At 50.0% G+C, this 24,162-nt stretch overlaps 2 long non-coding RNA genes across 16 annotated transcripts in view; one reads left to right on the top strand and one right to left on the bottom strand.

Annotated features, from left to right (window-relative positions):
* Nucleotides 1–745: 745 nt before the first annotated feature.
* LOC140612697 (uncharacterized) lies at nucleotides 746–23,982 on the bottom strand. Of its 15 annotated transcripts, none has more exons than XR_012013867.1 (10): nucleotides 23,569–23,982; nucleotides 22,315–22,454; nucleotides 7,130–9,482; nucleotides 5,580–5,733; nucleotides 5,373–5,433; nucleotides 3,641–3,724; nucleotides 2,939–3,118; nucleotides 2,494–2,587; nucleotides 1,926–2,046; nucleotides 746–854 (listed from the first exon to the last, which is right to left on the bottom strand). It is a non-coding gene; the product is annotated as an uncharacterized lncRNA (long non-coding RNA). The 15 variants fall into 15 exon arrangements; XR_012013864.1 differs by having other exon boundaries at nucleotides 3,641–3,801; nucleotides 5,652–5,733; XR_012013865.1 differs by having other exon boundaries at nucleotides 5,652–5,733.
* LOC140612698 (uncharacterized) overlaps nucleotides 19,361–24,162 on the top strand; it is a 67,420-nt gene continuing 62,618 nt past the window's right edge. Inside the window, exons 1-2 of the long non-coding RNA XR_012013875.1 lie at nucleotides 19,361–19,527; nucleotides 19,908–20,030. This is a non-coding gene — a long non-coding RNA (uncharacterized lncRNA). The remainder of the gene's footprint in view (nucleotides 19,528–19,907; nucleotides 20,031–24,162) is intronic.

Below are 24,162 nucleotides of genomic sequence, written 5' to 3'. Positions count from 1 at the left end.
GTCATGCACAGAGAGAGGATTTTGGGGGCCATGGGCGTCCCCCATCCTCAGGGACCAGCCCCAGCTCCCATGGTGGAGCAGAACAAACAGAAAACCAGCAGAGCTGGCCTTGGCAATCACCAGTTAAAGCAAATATATATTCCAGATGCTCTGAGAAACATTTCTGGAGCCTCCAGAATTGAAGGGCGGACTAAGTCCCTGGAGAAAATGAATGGATGTGGGCCCAAAGGGAGCCACATTTTTTCTTAGTTCTATGGCAAGGAAGCAGCGAGGATCCAAGGATCAGGGTGAGGGGCTCCAATGGTGTGTGTTCTGGGCCCTGATCCCTTGCTGGACCCCTGCAGGCCTGTCCACCTGGACTCTGTCTCCCCTAGGGGAGCCCCTGCATGAAGACTTAGGGTTTCCCAGGGTAGGCCTGATACTTACTCATTAGTGAATTCATTCCTTATAGGGGCTGACACCACACTTGTGCTCCACAAACCTGGGGACCTCTGGGGAAGGTACCAAGAATGAGTCTAATCGAGAGTGGAAGGGGATGTTGTTGTTCTGAGAGCTGAAGTGGAGAATGACAGTCTTTGGCAACCCAGGGGACACTGGCAGAGACACACGGTGACATAGAGCCAATGAATAAAGACTCAGTTCCTCGGGCCTGTCCTGTCCGGATGAGCCCTGGGGCCTCTAATAGGGGATGCCTGCAGACACTAGCGTGCATGGCCCAGAGGAGAAATAATCACAGAAATAATGATTCTCACAAACTGCCATTTATTATGGTCCTGTTGTCCTTCAATGCACCGTGCTCTGCACCATGCCAATTTGCAGTGAATATCTCAATCTTCTGAATCTATAGATTGCTCCTATAAATCAATAAGACAACGACCACAATCCAATAAATATATTGGCAAAAAACCTGAACAATGGGTCTGGTACATTTATACAATAACATTTATCACAATAACATTTATGTCTTGGGATCTAGGCTAAGCATTTCCTATGCCTTTTGTTATTTAAGCCTCATCTAAGCCTTCTCATAACCCTTGGAAGCAGAGACCAGGATTATCCTATTTTCCTGAGGCTCACACAGTGACTTGGTCTGATGTCATAGTCCATGCTTATAAAGTATGGGTTGGGATGACAGCCACCACAGACTGGGACCCAAGGCCTCAGGGAAATACGGGCAGGGCCTGGGGAGGAAATGTGAGGGAGGGGCTGCCAGCTGACGTGGGATCCTCTTACCTAGCAACTTGGGGAAAAGCCTAGAACCCCTGATATCTAGGTAGATGGCTTTTGAGGGCTTTTTTTTTTTTTTTTTTTTTAGTCTTTTTGAATTTGTTGAATAGATAAATATGTCATGTGACTCAAAAAATTAAAAAAAGGAAGACAATGAGAGGTAATCCTCCCATTCTTATATCCCATATCCTCACCACTATGTTCCCACCCTTCAACCAACATATAATCAATTTGATTGCTTCCTTGGGTATCTTCTTTGGGGTGTGTATGTTTGTGCGTGTTTTTGCATATACGTATATATACATATATATTTTTTTCCTCTCTCTTTTTAGCGAGAGAGAGAGACAGATGTGGGAAGGGGCAGAGAGAGAGAGAGAGAGAGAGAGAGAGGATCCTAGGCAGCTCCATGTTCAGTGCAGAGCTCAACTCGTGGCTCAATCTCACGGCCCTGAGATCATGATCTGTGTCAAAATCAAGAATTGGACACTTAACCGATTGAGCCACCCAGGTGCCTTGTCTCTTTTCTCTTTTTTAACTGAAAAGAGGCATATTATACACATTGTTCTACATCCCCCCCCCCCCATTTTATCTGTTTTGGAGATCTGCCTATATTAGTACATAGAGAACGTCCTCATTCTTTATTTTTTTTAAATAGCTGCATAGCTATCCATTGTATGAGTGTACCATAATTTACTTACCTGTCCCCAAATGATGGACATTTGGATTGTTTCCAAGTTTTCACTATCACAGACAATACTATAATGATAGCCTTGTTCCAGCACTGTATATCTGTAGGGTAAATTCTCAGGAACGGGATTACTGGGTCAAAGAGAATGTGCATTTGTGATGTCAATAGATATTGTCAACTAGTTCATATCAATTTACACCCCCAGCAGCAATATACAGCAGTGCTGGTTTCTCTACAGTCTTTCAAATAAAGGATATGAGTAAACTTTTGAATGGTTTCTGGCTTGCATTTCTCTTATATTAGTGAGGTTGAGAGTCTTTATAGATGCCTTAGAACATTGTTTCCTTTTCTGTAGACTCTGTTCATATTCTTTGACCTTTTAAAAATTAGTGGTCAGTCTTGTCTTATTGATTTTTAGAAGCTCTTTATATGTTGGGGAGATTGTGATATGATTTATAGGGGCAGTGAGGCCACAATTGGCATCCCCTCTGGGAAAGGCTATAGAGGCTGATTCTTCCCCTCACCTCCACCCTCCCATCCAAACTCAGGCATTTATTCAATGAGTATTTGCTGAGTACCTCTTGAGTGCTAGGCTCGGTGCTTAGGCATCAGAGACCAGAGGAGAATAGACAAAGCCCTTAGGTTGCTCAAAGTCCAGGGGGGGTCTCAGATCTGTAACCAAACAGGTTGTACATCAGTGTGAGACAGACCATAGGTCAGGGGTTCAGAATGAGGGCTTCAGGGCAAGGGAGAGGAAGCGATAGCCTCTGCCTCCCAGTAGACTCTGACATCTGTATCCATCTGGCTGGCTCAGAGCTACTCTTGCTTCTCCTTGTGGGTTCAGCCCTCACACCCTAGTTGCCGAAATGCTCTGCTCCAGGAAGACGGCTCTCTCAGTACATATTTACAGAATGCTTACCACATGTGAACCTCCCATGAGCCCATCCCTGACTCCTGGAGACTTCCTTCCCTGCCCCTTGCTGGTCCTCACCGTCTGCCTCTATCCTGTCTTGCATTGCTCACCAGCTGCTTATAGTGTGCATTCCACCACTGCTCAGAGGGTTGTAATCTCGTTGATGGCAAGATGGCAGACTTTCCTCTGGGTCCCCTCTCCGGGTGCTTAGCATCTGGTGACGCTCAGCGAGGGCTTGTTGGATGATGAATTGTCAGATGGCTTGTTGGCTGTTACGGACGTTGGATCACCTGCATCGGGGTGTGCATGGGGGGCAGGTGAGATGGGCACACGTTGCACGCAGGAATGGGTGATATGCCAAGCTGAAACCCCAGCATCAGGGCCCAGCTAGGAAAGGGTTAAGCTTGCTGGAGTTTTGTATATGAAATGGCACCAGAAAAAAAATGTGCAGACTAGCAATTGAGCCCTGTCTCATCCTGGTTCAAATGACATTGTCTGAGCTTCCCCAGCCTCGCCTCCTGCACTAATTACAGACCTTCCTGGGGAGGAAGACTGGGGCCAGGAGGTCTTCATTACAGGCTCCTTTGCTGGAGGGAGCAAACCCCAATGACCGAACCCAATGACCAAACAAACTCTCCTGAAGAGAGGCCCGGGGTTCCTCTGATGTACCTCCCTAATGCAGCCTGGCTGTGAAAGGGTTAAGAAGTAGGCATGCACTAGAGGAACCAGAGGAAGGGTAATGCTGGGGGAGCAGGCCCAGGCTAAGCTACTCTTCCCGGCTCCACTGGCCTAGGCTTGGGCCCCCCTCTCACCTCTTGCCCCCCAAGATGGCTGCTGCCAGGGCTGTGTCAGGGCCTCCCCTCTGTGGTCGCCTGCCTGCTGCCTCTCCCTGCGGCCTGTGGAGACCTCGCCTTCTTTAATCTTCCATTTATCTCCAGGCCTCGCCCCTCTCAGATTGGCTTTGATGTGGGGCCTGCTCCCAGGGGAGAAGTCAAGGGTTTCCGAGGCCTGGTCTGGACTCTGCCCACTGCCCCCAGGCCAGGCGGGGCCCAGAGGTCTCCTGGCCATCAGGGTGAGACCCTGAGGGTGACCCCCACAGACAGGAGGGCAAGAGCTTTGGCCCTTGATCTTCAGACCATGGAGAGGCTGCTACCTGAGCCCCAGAGTAGAGGAGAGGCCTCAGAAGTAAGAGCTTTGTTACCATACTGTGCAATTTATTTTTACACCTGTCTCCCCCTTGACTCCCCAATGATAACAGCAATAGCAAAAAATAACAGCATTATTGTGTGCCAGGGAAGTGCCAGGCACCAGGCTAAGCATCTTCCATTTATAACATAATTAATCCTTATAGCTATGTGCAGCAGGTATCATTTTAAAGGGGAGGAAACAGGATTATTGATACATCCCTTTTTTTTGAAGATTTTATTTATGTATTCATGAGAGACACACAGAGAGAGGCAGAGACAGGGAGAGGGAGAAGCAGGGTCCCTGTGGGGAGGCTGATGCAGGACTCCATCCCAGGACCCCAGGATCACGACCTGAGCCAAAGGCAGATGCTCAGCCACTGAGCCACCCAGATGCCCCTATTGATACATTCCTGTTCATAAAAATTTACTGTGTTCCTACTGTGTGCCAGGTACTGTTCTAGGCACTGGGGGGTGTACTAATAAATACAGTGGGCACATTCCTACCCTTTTGTACTAGTAACTCATAAACAAACGGTCAAATATACATAGTATCATGTCATATAATATGAAGATATTACCTTGAAGGAAAGTATAGGGCCATCATTTTGAACCCAGTGGTGTCCTCTCATGTGAAGACACAGAGACCTGAGGCCAATGGGACAAGAGGTGGACAGTGACAGGAAGAGAGCTGGGTCAGGGGGCAGGAGCTGGGTCATGTTGAAGAGTTTGGATTTTATTTTGAGCCACCAGAGAGTTTGAGCACAAGACAGGCTTGATCCGATTTATGTTTTGAATCAGAGACTCAAACTAGAATTGCCGAGGCTAACAACTAGCTCAGGCTCACATGGCTAGTCAGTGGTGACCCTGAGATTCAAACCTGGAGGAGAGCCAAGGCTGTTGTCTCCCACAAGGGGCAGGGGCTGTGGCTCATTCACCTTGGCATCCCTTGTGACCCACAGGAGACCTGGCACAGGCTAAATGCTAGCAAATGCTTGGGGAATGATGAGTCAGTTCTGGAACTTCCACTGACCAGGTGGTGGTGGTATGGGGGGCAAGTCATCTGAGTTTCAGTTTGTCCATTGGAAATGGAATGGGAGAAAACAATAGATCTGTTTGGAGGATCGCCCCTGGTGGGGATCCAATGAGACCTGGTGTGCAAAAGGGCGAGGTATGTTGTCAAAGGTCCGAAAATGCTCTGCGGGTCTGATTTCCTCTATCCTTGCTCCTTGATGGCTCTTGACATGATTGTTTAGGAGTACAAGCGTGTCCTTGTGACTGCATGTCCTGCCTCATGGGGCCAGGCACTTCCATGTCACCTGTCTTAGGTACATCTGTGCCTATGTATATGTCTGCTTACCTGTTTTAACAGCACTTGGAGGGCAGCTGCCTTGGTCTTGCTGTCCAAGGGAACCTGGGCTCTAGAGTTTGGGGAGAGGGGAGTGGAAGACACAGACAGAGAGGCTTTCCCTCTGTCCATCCATATAATGGTTCCTGGAATTCCCATAGCTCCTTCTACATCCTCTGTCCCAGCTCATAGCGAAAAGTATGGGAATTGTCTGAATACCTGTCATTCTATCCCACCTGTCTGCAGACTCCTGAGGGCCAGGGTTACTCCTTGTAGGGGGCAACACGGTACCTGCTGGATGATTGGTGCTCAGTAAGCAATGGATGGATGGATGGATGGATGGATGGATGGATGGATGGTCCGTCCCTGGTCTCTGGAATCAGAAGGGCCTGAATTATAGAGCTTCAGGATTCTACTTAAACCAAGTCACTCCTCCTATCTGGGCCTGTTTCCTTTTCTATAAATGGGATTTTTGTCTTCATTCATTCATTCATTCATTCATCCATTCACAGTCCTCCCTTGTGAATGTTAGGATACTGTGGTATGTTCTGGGCACCCAGACATTATTTAGAATCAGTGCTGCCCTCAAGAAGCTGAAAAGGTCACGGGCACGGGTCACAAGGATTGCAATGTAAAGTGAGAAATGTCTTTATGGAGGGTACTGAGGTGGCGCCGAGGAGGAAGTGGCCTGCTCCGTGTTTGAGGGGAAGACAGGAAGATTTCATGGTACACGGGGTTCTTGATGTGGGTCTTGGAGGGTAAGCAGGCATTTGCTAGTGTGGACTTTCTGGGCAAGGGGAACAGCATGCCAAAGATCCTGGAGGAATGACAGCCTGGCACCCTGGGGAGAGTGCTGACACTGGGGTAATGGCCAAAACTTATCAAGGCAGGCAGGGCGTGGTGAGCTACAGGGCTGGAGAGGGCAGCCAAGGGCTAGATCATTTAAGGCCTTGGCCCCCTCCAAGGAATTCTAAGAGTCATCCTGAAGGTAAATGGAGCCACTGGCAGGTTTTTGGGGAGAAAAATAGCACGGTTGGGATGTATTCTCAATAAACCATTCTGCTGTGGTATGGACCATAGATTGGGGGTAAGACTAGAACCAGCTGGTGGCGCGTTAGGAGGCTGTTGCTGTTCTACCCAAGCCGGGCTCAGATAAGGGCCTGAACAAAAGTTAACAATAGCCCAGTTATCCAGCGCTTACTATGTGCCAGCTCGGCTCTGTGTTAAACATTTGCAAATATTATCGCATTTCATCCTCAGAGCCACCCTGGGAGTAGGTGCTATTATGATTACCTCTTCCCCTGCAGGAATTCTGGTTAAAGGGGCCCCATTGCCCCAGGGAGAAGATTTTTGCTGTCCTTTCCAGGACCCTGCCCCCCTCACCCCCCAGAGGGCACTGCTGGTGTATACACACCGGGTGTGGGCCAGCCAGCACCAGTCATCTCAGGGCCCGACCCGGCCCTCACTTGCCTATCATCTTGGGCCCTGAAGACTGTCACAGCGGGGCGGGGCAGCGTCCCCTGAAGGAGTCTGGCCCAGAGCTGACAAAATGCGATCTGCTTCCTATTAAGAGGTTTCCGACTGGCAGTGCAGCTTCGCTTTGTGCTTCCTCTCCTGGGCCAGTTTGAAATGCCGGCCTCCCCACTTACCTCTGTGGACTTTTCCAGGCCTTGGTAGCCGCCTGGGCCAACTGACGTCAGAAGCCGGGTAGCCTGCGAGGGGTGCCCTGCATCACACCCACCACCCACAGTGGACGCCCCGGCCTCTACCTGCGTGTTGCTTTGTCCTTCCCAGGTCAGGGCGTTGGTTTTCTTTTTAAATAAATAAAGCTGAACCTGACTCACAACTCGAGAGAGGCTGCAGCTTCGCTCACAGCCATCAGCATCACCATGGTAACCGCGCCATCCACGGAACACTCGAAAATGCAGTTATCAACAGCGACACCGCCTCTTCCTCCTGGCGTCCCAGCAGCGCGGGGCCTGCACGGTTTCCTGATCCTTGGGGCTGGGCGAATGGCCCAGGGCTCTGCCTGGCTCCCCAAGAAAGCCGGAGGTTGAAAGTAGGGACTTGAGGTTCCCACTCACGCTGACCTGCTTGCAGCTTGCACATCCTTCTGGAAGGCTCTGAGAAAATCTCTTTCATGCTGGGGCAGGCACTAGGGGTGGACAGTAAGCCCACAGTTCCGAGCCACGAGTCCGAGGCTTTATCCATGATTTCTATTGGGAGGATAATATTGTGTGGCGGGTACAGCTTGCAGAGGTGCTAAGCCTAGAATTAAAATGAATGTAAGGATGATAGTAATCATAATACCAATGTATTGAATGTCTACCGCCATGAGTCAGGCAGCGTATAAGATGCTTTCTATATCTTGTCTCTAGTTCCTCACTGTAGTTACATAGAAGCAGTTTTAATTAAAATTTTTAAAGATTTTATTTTTTCATGAGACACACACACACACACAGAGGTGGAGACAGAAGCAGGCTCCATGCAGGGAACCTGACGTGGGACTCGATCCCAGATCTCCAGAATGATGCTCTAGGCTGAAGGCAGCGCTAAACTGCTGGGCCACCAGTTTTAATTAATTTAATAATAACAATTATTTTAATTTTAACAATAATTTTAATGATTTAATAGTAACAGCTACCATTTATAGGGTGCCAGACACTCTGCTAAGCACTGATGTTTATTTTTTCACGTGGGAAGGACTTCAATTCTTCCCATTTTACAAATGGGAAAACTGAGTCTTAGGGAGGTTAAATAATTTGCTTGAGATCACTCAGCTACAGAAGGATGGACCTGCTATTTGGGTTCAGGTGTGTCTGACAGGTGTCCTCTTATAGCTTAACGCTCAGTCAAGGTTCAAGCCACATACTGAGCAGACGGAGGCTCCTGGTCTGCCTGGTTTAAAAGGATTCCTCTAAACACCTTGACTGATGTTCCTCCACTAAAATGGTTCCTGAGCATGCCCATCAGTCACTCCAGGAGACGGAAAGAAATGCAGGTTCTAGGCCCACCTACATGGCATCAGGTATTTGGGTGTGGGCCTGAGGATTCTTATTTGAGGCGACACGGCAGGCTGAACTCCTACATCGGTGAGTTTATACTTGACTGGGTTCCTGGAGAGCAGGGACGATGTCTACTCTGAGACAACCCCAGGGACTGGTCCAGGGCATGACCCTGAGAAGAGGCACAGAAAGTGCTGGTTGAACTTGAGTGGAGAATGAATTGGGCCCCATCCAGTCTCCTAAGCCTCTACAGGAGCAGGTCCTCTCCTAGCTCTGTAGAGTCCATGGTCTCCTCCCACTGACTCTGCACCTGCAGCTCCCACATCCTCACCCCATCTTCCTCCCACCCAAGGGAGAAGTGCCTACCCTTGTGACTTCCTCTGCAAGGGGAATGGAGGAGTATTCCTGTTGCCAAAAAGCTTCTTTTTTTTTTTTTTTTTTTTTTTTTTTCAGAAACAAACACAGAACCTTAAGCCAGCTTTCAAGGCAGATACTAATCTGACTCCTCAGCAAAATGTCTTTGGAGGGCAGCCCCCAAGTAGAGAGGAAAGGTTGGGATCTCTTCCTCTGACAAGTTTTAGCCATTGAAGAGTCTTATTTATCAGAGCAAAACACCCACATATCAAATAAGGTATTGGATCTATCAGTGATGCTACCTGCTATCATGGAATATTGAGCAGCCATTAAAAGTTGAAGAATATTTAATGATGTGGTCACACATTCACTAAAAAATAAGAGAAAAACAAAAGGGATATAAAACTATGTGCTCTGGAAAGACGTTTGTAAAATGCAGCAGAGAAGCCAGTTATCCCCCCAATATCTGTTCTTTCTCTATAGTAATAAAAGCTCTACTTAGATAAATCTTATCTTCTGGGGGCCGTGGGACTTTGTTCTGGCTAGTACGGTACAAGCAGATGTGATGCATGTGAATTCCAGGAAGCGTCCTTTGAGGAGGCAGGACTCTCTTCTTTCCTGCTGCTTCTTCCATTGGCGTCTTGGGTCACTAGTGGAAGGCATGCACTGATGATGGGGAGCCCCGGGTAGAAGGGGCCTGGGGTCCCTGATGGTCACAGGGCTGCTGTACCAGCCGGGGCTGCTTACTTTAGGACATCCTTTCCTAAAGAGAGAAATTAACATGTTTAAACCACTGTTCCTTTGGATTTTCTGTCATTTGTAGCTGAAACAATCCTAATCAATGTCAGATGTATTGGTAAGTCAACAACACAAAGTAAGTTAAAAATAACATGAATCATAGGATTCCGATTTTATTGTAAAATGTGTGTTTATATACGTTTACCTACGTACATAAAAACGTGGACAGGATGGTTAAACATGAAAATGTCAGCAAGGGTTATTTCAGCAGGGTGAGGCTGCAAGGATTTTATGTGTTCATTTGTTTGCTTGTCTGTATTTTCTAACTTTCCCATGACAAAGTGTACTTTTTCAGGTAAGAAAAGAATAATCAATGGTATAAATGGTGGGATCCCAAGGGGATCCATATGGATAAATAAATAAAATCTTTTAAAAAATCCTATGAATCTTATCAACTTCAAAATATTTTTCGTTAGGGGTGCCTGGCTGGCTCAGTCAATAGATCTTGGGGTTGTGAGTTTGAGCCCCATGCTGGGTGTAGAGATTACTTAAAAATAAAATCTTAAAAAAAGTTTTTATTTTATTTTTATTTATTTATTTTAAAAACATTTTATTTATTTATTTATTGGAGAGAGAGAGAGAGAGAGAGCGCGCGCACAAGCAGGGAGAACAGCAGAGAGAGAGAGAGGGAGATCATGACCTGAGCTGAAGGCATATGCTTAACCAACTGAGCCACCCAGGTGCCCCCCAAAATGTTTTTTTTAGAGCAATCTTAACAATACAGAAAAAGCTGTTACAAAGAATAATAAAATACACAGTTACATCCCCACTGCCTGGAATTAAAATGAATATTTCATTATATTTAATTTCTTTTTAAGAAACCAAGAGGGATGGTAAAGCCCTTCTTATGGATGTCTATTAGGATCATTATTAAAACACATTTAAATTGGGAAGCACTTGCCCTGTCTGGGATGGCCCAGGTTGGTGCTGTGGGAGGGCAGGAGAGAAGCAACACTCAAGCACCTTAACTTCCTCCACCTTCAGCCCAGGGTTTGGCTCCAAGTGCCTATTTCCAGGATGGAGGCGCCCTGGGTGCATGGGTGCCAGATTGGCCTGGCACTTCCCCTGGAACATCTAGCAGCAGGCAGGGCTGGAAGAGGAGGGTCCCAGTTGAGCACTTCCCTCCTGAGGTCAGTTGGTGCCCAACTGGTGTTTACGAAGAGGGTGGGGTCCCGGTGGCAGTGCTCTGAGGCCTTTGCTCTCAGGGGAGCGGGCCCATGGCAGGCCACAAGCAAAGGGTGGCAAAACCACTGTCTCCTGCGAAGCTCAGAAGCTGGGCCACAGCTGGGAGGATTCTGGGAACTGAGGGCCCGAAGCGAGGTGGTCAAGTGGTCAGTGGAGGTTAGGGAGGTCCAGAAGGAAGAAGGAGAAAAGGGAAGTGGCAGGAGCACTCACACTCTGGCTGCATCTACCATGGGTAATTATTACCACCATCTTACGGAAGAAGAAAGAGAGGCTCAGAAGGACTGGGTCACCTGCCCCAGGACTCACAGCTCCTGGACTGATGTCCAGGCTGAAATTCAGATGAGCCCAAGATTCATGCTCCTCACACCACACCACGCTGTGTCCCATGGGGCGATTATGAGGGAACCATTCTGCATCGCTCGGAGTCTGGAGCAAGTCGTGGGGTCATTTGGAGGTTGATTTTCAGAAGGCCGGATCTGGCGAGGAAGTGCTCTGAGACAGCCTGTCCTCACTTGGCAGGACTCCACCCTCTGGCTTGGAGGCTCAGAGAGGGTGATAAAGTCTGAACTGATTTTGGAGAAGATTTTGCCAGTGTCCTTTTTTGACTCTGTGGAGACCCACGGCCTCCAGGCTCATGGCCAGCTTTCCAGGAAAATATTAGAGCCTCCGCCCGGGGAACTGAGATGGAGATGACTGTGGAGCCATCCAACCCTTCCCACCTCACCTGTCCTTCCTCATTCTCTCCTGGGCCAAGATGGGGGTTAGCTGGTGTGCCCACACGTGCCTGTGTACATGTAGGTGCATGTACACACACACACAGACACACACGTGTGCCCGCATTCATACAAGCATCAGAAGAGGCAACCTCCTAGTGAACCATCCTTTTCAGGCTTGCCCCTGTCTCCAACATCTGGCGCACATCCCCAAGGTGGAACAGGCCCAGAGGCCCATGCTGGGTCATGGCAGGTCTGCACACGGTCCATTTCCATGGGGTTCCTCTTTCCTTGATTCAAATGCCAGGACCAGTGCCCTTTCGATGCCAGAGCCATGGGCAGTGAGACACATTCAATCATCCTGGGAAGGCTGGAGGCTTCTATCAGATAAAGTTGATTGAAATTCTAGCTCTGCCACATTCTGGCTCTGTGACCTTTGGCAGCTTTCTTAACCTTTCTGAGGCTCAATACCTTCATCAAACGGGGATGTTTTTGTTGGTGGTGATAACAGACACATGCCTCCTGTCTAGCGGCTGGAGGGGTGAGCTGGAGAGTCCACAGTTAGTGTCTGGATGTTTTGCATAGAGCCTGGCATATGGCAAACACCCAGTGGCAACATCTGATACTTGGTGGCCCTTTGCCTCCCCTCCCCGCCCCAGACCCATTTAGGCATCTAGTCTTCCCTCTGGAGCGGCAGGGGAGGCCCCAAACCTCCTCCATCCCCTTCTTAGGCATTGCGGTTGTGGTTGAGTCTGAGGTGCCAGGGAAATGGGTGCCAGTCCTTCAGGCAGGGAGAGCAGCAGGTGTCCCTGGATGCCCTACCCCAAATCCTGCTGCTTCCCCATTTGACGACCATGTGACTCCCCCCCTCCCCCACCCCGTGTGACCTTATCTTTTCTGCCCCTGCTCTCCAAAGATCTTCACAGACAGGTCACTGATTCTTCTAGTGCTGCCCAGGCTGTTCTTCATGACAATGAACTCGGCTCCCGGTTACTGACCTCTGGCCCTGTGCCAGGCACTGCACTGTGTTGTGCAAGGTCCCCACAATGCAGATGAGGACACCGAACTCCAAAGGGGTCAAGTGACCTGGTCATCAGGGAGGAAGTGGCCCACCTGAGACTGTATGAAGGCTGGGAAGATGTGAGTGGCAGAGTGGATCCTGCTGGGCAGGAAGACATTCTACAGACTCAGACCCATTGGGTGCCAGGGCTCCCAGTTTGGGATCCATGGGGTCCTGTGGGGGGCTGCTCAGTTCTGCTCATGGTCAGCTAACCTGGCACCCAAGGGATGCCCTGGTGCCTTGGCTACAGGATAGGCTTTGACTCCCCCACAGCTCATGACTGGCTGGGTTCAGTGGAGCCGGCCACCTTCCTTATATGTGACCGGGACTGCCTGGTGGTCTCTGCCTGCCTTGCCCTTCACTCCAGTGACTGACTGCCTGCCCTTCTCGCTGGTCCCGACTTCTTCCTCAACAGCACTGACCTCACAGGGCTGAGGTCTCACTGTGCCCTTCCCCCTTGCCTGCCCAACTTAGAAGACCAGAGAAGACGCTGCCAAAAGCCTCCTACCAAACACTCTGGTTAAGAACCTGAGGTCAGATCTAGCTCTGTGGCTTATGAATGCCAAGCAATGATTTCACCTCCCTAAGCCTCAATCTGCTTATCTATGAAATGGGACCAGCAACGATGCCTACCTGCAGAGCTGCTGTGAAGGTAAAATAAGCCAATGCAGGTAGAGTGCTGGGCACAGGGCTTAGCTCTTAGTGAGCATCCTATAAACGGCAACCTCAAAAAGCATGGGGAGGAAAGCTTGGAGTCACTGCAGACTCCGGAGGAAGCACCTCTGGACCCTGGCTGCCAGGGTCCATTACTGGTCATTTTCCTTGAGATGGAATTCTCCTACATTCCAGGGGGCTGAGTCACGGAGCAGTTCTTTCCCTGGTCTCATGGAGGTCTCATGGCTGGAAAGAGGAAATGTTTTGCCCGGAACTGGCCTATACTCCCATTTGGAGCAGCACTAATAATGGCAGTCTGGAGGGTTGGGCAATGGGCACAGGAACCTGAGTGTCCTTGCTGCAGGACCTCCTGAACGCCTGAGCATTGCAAGGCCCCCTTTCCTGCTGCCTGCCAGTTTTTCTGGCCTCATCTGGAAGGACAACGTTGTGATGGCCCAGGCCCTCCCTAGGCCTTTATCTTTTGTGCTTGGGGCAGGAGGTCTGGCAGCCAGTCAAAAACTTCCTGGGCTTAGCATAGTATGATAGTACCGTGGGCCTTCAGAGCTTGCAAAGATGTTGAACAGAACTCTAGACTGTTAGTGCTGGAAGGGGGCTCCTGTGGAATCATCTGGAATTGGGGCGGGGGCCTGAGGGACCTCTCAGTCGACTGTCCGCGGTTAGTGCTAGACGGGTCTTTGGTCTGAGCACTGGATGGCTTCTTCAGAACAAGCCTCAGGCAGAGCCATGGGACATTAGAGGTGGAAAATGTGCTGGATGTATCTAATCCAACCCTCTCATTTTATAGCTGAACCCTCAGCTCCCTGTATAAGTAGTTGGGGGGAGGGGGGCGGTGTTCTGAGAAGAATTTGCTAGAGATGAAGTCCATGTGACTACTTTAGATGTTTAGGTTGGGGCAGAGAGAAAGATAAATGCTTAGAGCTTATCCGTGAGGTCATCATTATAGGTAAGAGGGCAAAAGAACAACTGGGCCTTCATGCAACAAGTATTTATTGACTCCTGTGTGAGACCCAGCAGGGGCAGGAAGAGGAGTGAGAGGAGGGTGGCCGTAAGGTGAGATGTGATAGAAAAGTGTCCTGTGGTCTAAGGCAGCTTGGGTTGGTTTTCCATCACATCTTACCTTATGGTGGGCTCGGAGGTACTCGGTCCAGAAACTCTGACTTCATTCTCCTGCCACCATCTCAGCAATCCCCTCAGGTTAAGCCCCATACTTAGGGTGTGAGCAAGAGGACTGCCACGGTCCCGGGCCCAGCAATGCCAGAGGAAGAGAGAGAGGGTCGCTCCATGATGCTCTTTCATAACAAGAGACTTCTTTCCCAGAACCCCCAGTCAAACTTTGCCTCGTGTCTCATTGGCCCTAACTAGGTCATAGGCCCAGTCCTGAACCAGGCCCCAAGGCCCCAGGGAAGCCAGGCACTGTGTGTTTTCCAGAGCAGGGAACAGCTGCTTTAACAAAGAGACTCTAAATACAGAAGAGTAAGCAAAAGAGAAATTTATGTCACTTCCACATCCTATAAGAGTTCAGAGAAAAGTCATCCAAGACTGATAGAAGGGCTCTGCCGTCCTCCAAATGTGGCTTCCCTCCCTAGGTCCAGGGAGACTGCTTTAATTTTTCTGATCTCTTAGTCAGGGGGAAGGGCTGGGGAAGGGCCAGGGAAGCACATGCACAATCCTTTTGAGGACACGGCTTAGAAGCGGTAAGATCATTTCTGCCCACTTAAACTCGAGGTCACATCAAGCTACAAGGGGGTCTGGGAAATGTAGCTCTTATAAGGCAGCCATCTCCCCAAATCTTCTGTTCTGTTATGAAAGAAGGGGACTGTTGATATTGGGGAACCAGAAAATTCTCTACTGCACATTGATGAGTTTAGGCCTGAGTTCTTGAGCCAATTCTTGAACCAATTCTTGAGAAGGGTGGTGGGCCAACCCCTGGAGCTGGGCATGGGGTCAGCTTCCACTGAGGCACATGGGCTTACGTAAGCCTCTGTACCTTGGGTCTGTTTGTTATAGCAGCTTAGCTTATAAGCCAAATAATACACCATGCTTTGCATTTCTTTTTATTTTTTAAAGATTTTATTTATTCATGAGAGACAGAGAGAGAGAGAGACAGGCAGAGAGAGAAGCAGGCTCCATGCAGGGAGCCTGATGTGGGACTCGATCCAGGGTCTCCAGGATCAGGCCCTGGGCTGAAGGTAGCACTAAACTGCTGAGCCACTGGGGCTGCCCAAAGCCTTGCATTTCTTTGGCTTCTTTTAGGAAGGGAATGAGTGTTGGGTAATCAACTGGTAGTGAACACTATGTGACCTGCCTTTGAGGCCCTCTGACTCTGGCGGAGGGGACGTCTTTAAACAGATTAACTATGGATCAACGAGACAAATGGTAAACCAGCAGCTATATATAAATCCCAGTGAAAACAAAAGGAAGAATTAAGAGAAGACTTCTGAGAAGGGATAGGAGAGTATAATGAGTTCATTTTGTCTGGGTCTCGAAGGATAGGTGGGAATTCCCCAACTGAATTTGGTTGGAGAAGGATAATTCAGACAAAGAGAACAGCAAAATTGCAGAGCTGTGGGGGTGCATGGGATGTGGCTAAGGGTCTGGTGTGGCTGGAGAGTGGGAGGGCGGGAGGTATGCTGGCTGCAGTGAATGAAGAGTACCCAAAAGTCATGAAAGTCACGGGAGGCAGAGGCCTGACAGGCCTCTGGAAGCCATGCAGGGCTTTTTTTTTTTTTTTTTTTTTAACCCAGCAGAGATGTGGGCTTTGTCTCCGTCTTTCTCTGAGGTAGAGACTGGAGGATGACTCCTTAGGAAGCTATTTCACAAATTTGGCTGAGTAATGAAGAGAGCCTGCATTGGGGTTGTGGTGCTGGGAATGGAGACGAGGAGCAGTTTGCAGGGATTCTGGTAATAGAACCGACAGGACTTGGTAGCTGGGTGATCAAGGGGGTTGGGCAGGAACAAGGCGGGGGTGGTCAAGATAGTTAAACATGATCCTAAGTTTAAATGCTTGTACTAGAAATCTGGAGGAGTACAGGAGAAGCAAATTTGGGGGTTAGAGGAGAGAATGACTTCCCACTGTCTGAAACCTGGTTCATGACAGGCTTTTTTGAGATCCTTGGGGACACTGTTCCTACTCTGCAAAAAATTCCCTCACCCTCAAATCTCCAACTGGCCAATTCCTTATTCCTTCCAAAAGCCCTTCTTGAATCTCCAACCTAGGTGACAAACCCTTTTTGATGTTCTTATAGTACCAGTTTCTTCTCTTTATATGCTTCTGGCTCAGGGTTGCTTCATGTGTCTGTCTTCCCTCAGTCTGTCATATCCATGAAGACAAGGGCCATGTCTGTCTGTTGGCCCCTTTCTTCTCAGCACCTTGTTTAGTGCCTGGCACTACAGAGGCACTCATGCTGGGTTTGAAGTATTCAACAGCTATCATTGGAAATAGGAGTTGGCCAATAGATTTTATCAGGGCCCATTCAGATGTGATGTAAGGCAATGAGGCTACCATGGGACAGGTAATGTGATCCTGTTATAGACCTGGATCACTCTAGACCAATGGTTCTCAACCAGGGGCATTTTTTGCCTCCCAAGGACATTTGGCATGTCTAGAGACATTTTTGATGGTCATGGCTGTGTGTGTGTGTGTGTGTGTGTGTGTGTGTGTGTGTTACTGGCATCTAGAGGGTAGAGACCAGGGATCTTGCTCAACATCCTATAATGCAGCAGCCACCCCCCACAACTAAGACTTCTGAAGCCCAACATGCCAATAGTGCTGATGCTGAGAAATCCTGCTCTAAAGACTGGTGAGCCAACTGGATGGTTAAGTTCCCATCTGGCCTGCTGGTTGCTATGGCCCAACTGAATGAGAGCAAGAGCAGCTTAGCGGCTTCATAAGAAATATGGACTTGTGATGTGCAGCCAGGAACCACCTTGGATCGGGCCTTAGTCAAAGGTCCCAAAACCTTAGGTAGTTTCCCCTTAACTGAACTCCCAGCAGTAAGCCCAGCAGACCAGCCTGGCACTCGCCCCTCTCTGACTCACTCCGTTGGGTTTCTCCCGCTCTTTGGTGGAAGCGGCCACCACACTCTCTTCCCACCCCATCTGCCTCACTGATTATTTTCAGCTTGGCTTGCAGAGGCCCAACGCTGCAATTACACCCCAACCTCAATGGCTCCTTCTGAAAATAACATTTGGGTCGAAGAAAACCTCAGTCTGGTGGGCTGGATTTTATACTAAACAGTTAAAGAGTGGGTGTGGGCACGGGGGGTTGAGGAGGGGGGAAGGGAGTGGCACAATGGTACAATTAAAAGAAGAATCTGGAAGAAGGGGAAGGAAGAGGAAGTGAAGAGAGGGAAGGGGTGGTGGTGGTAAGGGCAGTTGAAGAAAGAAAATATACCTCCTGGGCTGGGGTCAGCCATCTTTTAGAAGTCTTATTCCAAGTCTTCATTTATGCCTCTAATTGAAGGTTTTGTTTCTGAAATAACTTGCCCCCCTCCCCCCATCACTGAGGCCTGGGAAATTCATGTCTGCCTGGGGCCAGAAGAATTAGTCTATGGGCATACCAATCTTTATCCAAGCTAGTGACCAGATTTTCCAACCCCAAAATAGGAGCCACATGGTTTGACATAGGATTTTTGCTCTCTTTCCAGGTGAGAATGGCAGTCTGGGAAATGTAGTTTCATGATGCTGGTGGGTGGAAGTTCTATGGTCAGTGGAGAAGAGTGGATAGGATCTTTAAGGTGGGGGTTCTCATGGATATCATGAGAAATTTTGCGGGTTGCTTTAGTTCAGAGGAGAGAAGGAAACCGTGGAAACAGAACCTCTGTCCCACCCAGGGGGAGGAGTGTGGAGATGTAGGGGGGTGAGGAAAAAAGAACTTGGAAGCCCCTTTTAAATTCCAAAGGAGGCAGACATTTAAAAAGGCTGTATGAGGTGAGATTTGAGGAAATAGGGAAGAGTTCCACACAGCAGTTAACAGTTCAGTTCTGGAGTCAGACTGACTTAGGTTCAAATCCAGCCTATACTAACCACCTGGGTGATCTCCAGCAGTAACGGAGCTTTCTTGGATAGGCCAGCGGTACAGGCTCTAGAGTGAGGCGAGTAAGAATTTGCATCCTGGCTCTGTGATCTCTGGCAAGTTATTTCACCTCTCTGTGCCTCCCACTTTCCCTTTGTAAAATGGAAAGAACACCCACCTAATAAGGTGTCATAAGGATGCAGACTTCAAGTGCTTAGTTCAGTGCCTGGGACATTGGCAATCACTCAACCCACATTATTTTCTATTACCCCTGGAGTTTTCCTCCAAATGCAGTAGGCAAGAAATTCTTAGCTAACGTACACATGTTTTAAAAAAATTTTGAACAGCTATGAATTTATTTTCAAGGGTATTAAAATAGATGACTGACACATCAAACTGTGGTTTCGCTAATGTTATTCCTCAGGGCGAGGCTATGTAGAAAAAAAGAGAATCGATTTAAAGTTAATTTAGAGAATAAGGAAAGTTCATAAAAGAAGTCAATTAAAAATATGCAATATAGATGGAATGTGGATATGGAGGAAAACCATGCAGCCAGTACCAGAATGGCTGGAAAAAACTGGTTAAATAAGCCGTGATGCTTTCTGCTGGTAAAACCTTCTAAAGCACATGGGTGCAGAAGTGAGGCAGGAAGATACGGATCAAGACACCATCCGAACGTTGCCCTGGTCCCCCCCTCCCTGTACCCACTGTGCTTCCCTTTATGAGAAATCGGTAGGAGGGCCCAGATAAGGGAGGCCCCGATGCCCCAAGAGGTCTCGATAGCTTCGTGGCTTGCGGGGCTCCGGGAAGGCCGGCCGACTCCAAAGGCCCAGCCCTGGAAACCGAAAGCCAACTCCCCAACTTCTCTCTCCGGTCGCGTTTAGGGCGATTCAGGCCTCTCTGATTTTTTTTGGATCACTGGGTCAATCAGTCAGCCAATGCCTCGGGAGAAGTTTAATTAAGCTCAGATCGCCGGTGCGCGCTGCCAAAGGTCTCCCCGCCCGCCCGCGCCCCGCCCCCGCCCGCCCGCCCGCCCCCTCCCACCCCGGCCCCGGCCCCGGCACATCTGGTGAAAAGCTTCTCCCCCGCCCGGCCCGGCGGGGCCGCAGCCCGCGCATGCGCGTCAGCAGGGCGCCCAGCGCCCCGCGGCAGGCTCGGCTCCCAGAACCGAGCGTTGCAAACTGTTGCATCAGACAGCAAGCAGCCGGGCCGGGCCGCCAGGGTTTCTAGGAAGATAGGAAGGGTTTGAGATCTTCTGTGGTCGAATGGGAGCGTTGGCTGTCACTCACGGTGTTTACACGCTGGCAACACGATCCCCCGAAACCTCAGGCTTGCGCCAGCCGGGGGAGGGCCGCAGCCGCAGGTGACATTCGCCGGACTCCCCTGCGTCCGCCCCCGCCCCTCGGGCCCCAGGCTGGGACCCACTGAATTGGAGCCGGTCTGCTTTATTAACGGCATGGGCTCTAAAGGAATGAGCCGGGTTTGATTTCTCTTCCCAAGTACAAGAATGCCCCTGAGGAATTTCTCACTCTGTGAAAGTGCAAAACTAATTTCCCCAGACAAGCGCTGTTGCCGGTTCCCAAAAGGGCTTGGAAAGATCCCAGCAGGAATGTTCAGTGGTTCCAAAGCTCTTCACCCCAGCTGCTGGACATGCAGACACTGACCACCAAGAACTTCTTGGTGGGTGGACGGACACACGTCCTTCACAGATAGGTCACAGATAGGCTTTTTTTTTTTTTAAAGAGTATCTCAGGCCCCGGTGTTATGGAGATCTGGGAGATCAGCCAGAAAAAGCACAACCACGAACTCACACAGACACAGCCCAAATGTAACAGTTCTCTAGATTCAAGTGGCTCTGCAGCTCAGGTAAGGGAAGAGCTCTACTCACTACTCTCCCTCATTCTTCTGGTCTCTGGGCATGTGCCTTCCCCATGGGGAGAGAAAATGATGCTGTGGTTAGCTAGCAGGGATGGGACAGTCTTGGGGAGGGGGTGAGATATTCAAGAAGAATGATTATGATTTGGAATCTACTCTCTAAAGGGATTTCCAGGGACATCATCTGAATCCTGTGTGGTTCAATACTCTTTTTTGGGGGGGGAGGGGGAAATGGGTGAAGACCGAGTCATTGAGTATTAATGGATTTTCCAAAAAGACAAAAACTGACGATGTATACCTTAAGCATTCTTTCTTTACCAGTGTGTTGATGTTGAAAATCTATTCCATCTGAATAATCTGGAAGGCTAAAACAGGGCTAGTGTTTTTCCTTCTCATTATTTTGAATCACTTGATCCCAAGGCTCAATAACAAAATGACCCGAAAGACTCATAGCATTATCCCAGCCAGTCACTGCTGTTTTTTTTGAGCCAACATTTTCCTTTGAACAGTGGGGTATTGTGGCACTAGTGGGATTTTGTTGTTGTTGTAACCAATGCTTCATAAATACGGCCCAAGCTATTAATAAGGTTGTCAACAATGATCATATGAACTGAAGATATGACAACTAGGAAAGGGTAGGAAGGAGTATAGGCAAGTGCAAGAGCATTTCCAGGCCCTGCTTCTGAGAATATATATCAGGGCCCAAGTCTCTACCAAATGGATGTCACCAAGGTGGTATCCTGGGGTCCCAGGGCATGGTCTCCCCTAGCTGCCAGGGGAGACCATGCCCTGCCAGGGGAGACACATCCAAAATGTCGGATATTGGGGGATCTCTGGGTGGCGCAGCGGTTTAGCGCCTGCCTTTGGCCCAGGGCGCGATCCTGGAGACCCGGGATCGAATCCCACGTCGGGCTCCCGGTGCATGGAGCCTGCTTCTCCCTCTGCCTGTGTCTCTGCCTCTCTCTCTCTCTCTGTGACTATCAAAAATAAATAAAAAATTTAAAAAAATGTCAGATATGTCTGAGCAACAGTCACCACCTGGAGAACAAGCCATTGACCATTGTGGCACCTCTCCAGGCATGAAAGTTGGAGCCATAAGGTCATGGGCCATGAAGTCAGAAGCCAGGTGGGAGAAAGTGAGCTCATGAGCTCATGTTAGGTTCCTAGCTGCACTTACATATAGTGGGCTGTCAATGCATGTTTGTAGAATGAATGTCCTGAAAAATGAGGGAAGGAGCAGAGAGAGGTGAGGTCAGAAAAGTCCAACAATTTTGCAAGAGGCAGCTGGGATGCCCAGGGCTCATTTGCGTTGGGCAAGAGGAGAGTTCCTCTAGTTCAAAGACAGGACAAGAGAATCAGAATTGTGAAGTGACAAGTCTCCCGAGGTCCCTTCTGCCTCGGTTTCCCTGTTTGGAAACTCCTCCAGTTGGTGATTCCAGAGCTGAGCAGTCATTCTATTTAACCAAGCCTAGTGACATCATCATCAATAACAATTGCCTCAACTTGACTGAATTCCCAGAGCAAAATTCTGGGAAACTAAGGGGTCTGTGGGAGGGTGTGTGACTAAGACTCAGGGGACAGGAAAATCCTCTAAAACCATAAGCAAAGTGGTGGCCCAGATGGTTAGATGATGCAGACATACATTAAAAGTGTGATTCGTTTTCCACATTTCTTGGGCACTCACCGATTCTAGGCACTATACTGAGCCCAAATCCAGACAAAGCTCCCGTTCTAAGGGCTTATGATCTAAATTCCTTGTGGAAAGTCTGTCTTTCAAATGTTTAAAGCACCTCATTCAATCCTCATTTCCACTTCAAGTCATGCGCCTCCTTCCTGAGAAACCCACCAAGTTTGAAGTTTGTAGCTGGCCTTCCTTCTGTTTTTGCTATTTATGTGCCAATTTAAAGGGTGGGGAGAGCTATGTTAATTTAAAAATAAAACACAAATAGCAAAATGCGGCTTGGTTAAAGTAAAAACCACAGAAGGCATTTTTTTTTCCCCTCTCATATTTTTCAGATTTTCCTAGAACCACCTTTATTTCCTCAGAGCCCAGTCATAGAAAGTGAGTGGGCCTCTCTGGATGCTCTTCAAACAAAAGCTAAAAGCCTTATTCCTATTCTCCTCTCATTGCACCTTTAGGTTTTGTGTTTCTTTTTCAGACATTTGAGTCCCAAACTGGGCTCAGAGAGCAACGGGAAGCCCCTGATTCACGTGTGGTATTTCTAAGCAGTCTTAGAATAGATTTTGGTTTCTTTTTGCTCGGTTTGTATCTTACCTCTTCTGTTCAGTTGGATCAGCTTGTGCATTCGGGTGATGGGAACGTGGCTTTACAGATAGATCCTCCTGGTGGATGCCCGCATTGCCATTTACCAGTCTTGTCTCCTCTGTCGAAATAGTGATGCACTCCTCTCAGAGCTGTAGTGAGGATTAAGGAGTCAAGACACAGAAAGGGCTCAGCACGAAACAAGCTCTTAAGACACTGTAGCTATTAAAAATAGATCCTTTCCCCAATCGGCTGCTCCTTCCTTACACAAGCCCCTCCTCCTGTTTTGGAGAAGAAAATTAGTTATCTATTCCAAGTCAATGATTTATCCCCATTTTACATCACCAAGGGGCCCATGAGAAGGGGAGACAGAGCGAAGGCTGACTTTGAAAACACCTGAGCCTAATGGAATGGAATGGACCAGATCAGTGCTGCAGGGACTGGGGAAGACTGCAAGGCCTACGGTGGGATGGCAGGACCACAGAAAATGGGCGAGAGTCGTCAGGACAAGCGGCCCCCAGGGCTGAGAGGAGGGGCCGGAGAGGTGCCAGTCGCCAGGCCGGAGGGGTCCCTAGTTGGGCGGTTCCGAGTCCCAACGTCCGCAGGCCCAGGCTGCGGGCCCCGGGGTCTGGTGACCACGGGACCCGAGGCGCGTGCTACGGCGCCCTCTGCCGGCCGCGCAGAGCAAGCCGCCGGCCCCTCCGCTCTGCAGGTGGGACCAGGGACCCCTCCCGCCGCCGCCGCCCCCGCTCCTTCCCTTCCGAGGACCGCGCGGCCGGGTCCCGACCGGATTCCCGGAGACGCGTCCCCACCAGACGCCTGCGGGCTGAGCAGAGACGATGCTCCGAAACGTCCGATTCACCCGGGGATCGGAGGCCGCGGGAACCCACCTAAACCCTGCAGGGGCTGCGCCTCTTGCGACCCGGGGCCAAAGCCTGCGGGGCTGTCGGAGGTGGTTTGGAAGTGGCATCGCCTATGGCCAAGACCGCGGGTTCTGCGGACAGAGAGGAGCCCGGGGTTCGCTTTCTGCCTCATCCATTTTCCAGCTAGGTGACCTTGGGCAAGGTACTTGAATTTCCATGTGCCTTAGTTTCCTCATCTTTAAGATGGATCCCGACCTTATGGGTTGACATGAGGATGACACGGGATCAGAACAGCCTGGGTTGCAATTGTGGCACTGACATCAGCTAGCTGTGTGCCTGGGGCAAATTCCTTAACCTCTCCGTGCCCCGGCTTCCTTAAAATAGGGAGAATAACGGTACTTACCTCCGAGGGTTGCCCGCAAAACGCTTAACACAGTGCCTGGCACAGAGTAAGCGCTCAATAAATGGTGGCTCTTATGGCTGTTGTCGTTATTATTGTTCTTAAGAGCGCTGAGCACGCGAGCAGAACTCGAGCGGGCGGCTATTATTAGGCTCTGTCTCGGGTCCGGCTCTTTCTTTCCGGGCATTGTTCAGATCTTTTACCAAGCGGTCGCGTCCTTGTCAGTAGCCGAAGGACAGCCGGCCTTCCCGAGATGGGAAAATCGAGGTTCCCCTGGAGGAGGGCCAAGGACGCGGCCGCGGGCTGCAAGGACCGGGACCTCCCCGGGGGACACCCGCGCCACGCCGCCTGCGCCCGGGCCTCCATTAGCGCGCGTCAGAGCCGCAGTGACGTCGCCGGGCCCGGCGGTGGGGAGGCGCGGGGAGGCGCGGGGAGGCGCGGGGAGGCGCGGCCCGGGCACGCGGGGACCCCGGGGCGCCGCGGGGGGCGGGGGGACCCGGGCGGCCCCGGGCTGCAGGAGGCGCGCCCAGCCGGCCTCGGCCGCTCCAGCCCGGGGGGGGGTCCGGGTTGCCGCGGGGAGTCCGCGGCGGGGGTCGG

The sequence above is a fragment of the Canis lupus genome, chromosome 21 (assembly GCF_048164855.1).
Source record: "Canis lupus baileyi chromosome 21, mCanLup2.hap1, whole genome shotgun sequence".
Classification (NCBI taxonomy): Eukaryota; Metazoa; Chordata; class Mammalia; order Carnivora; family Canidae; genus Canis; species Canis lupus.
This window is presented reverse-complemented; position numbering and strand designations above follow the sequence as displayed.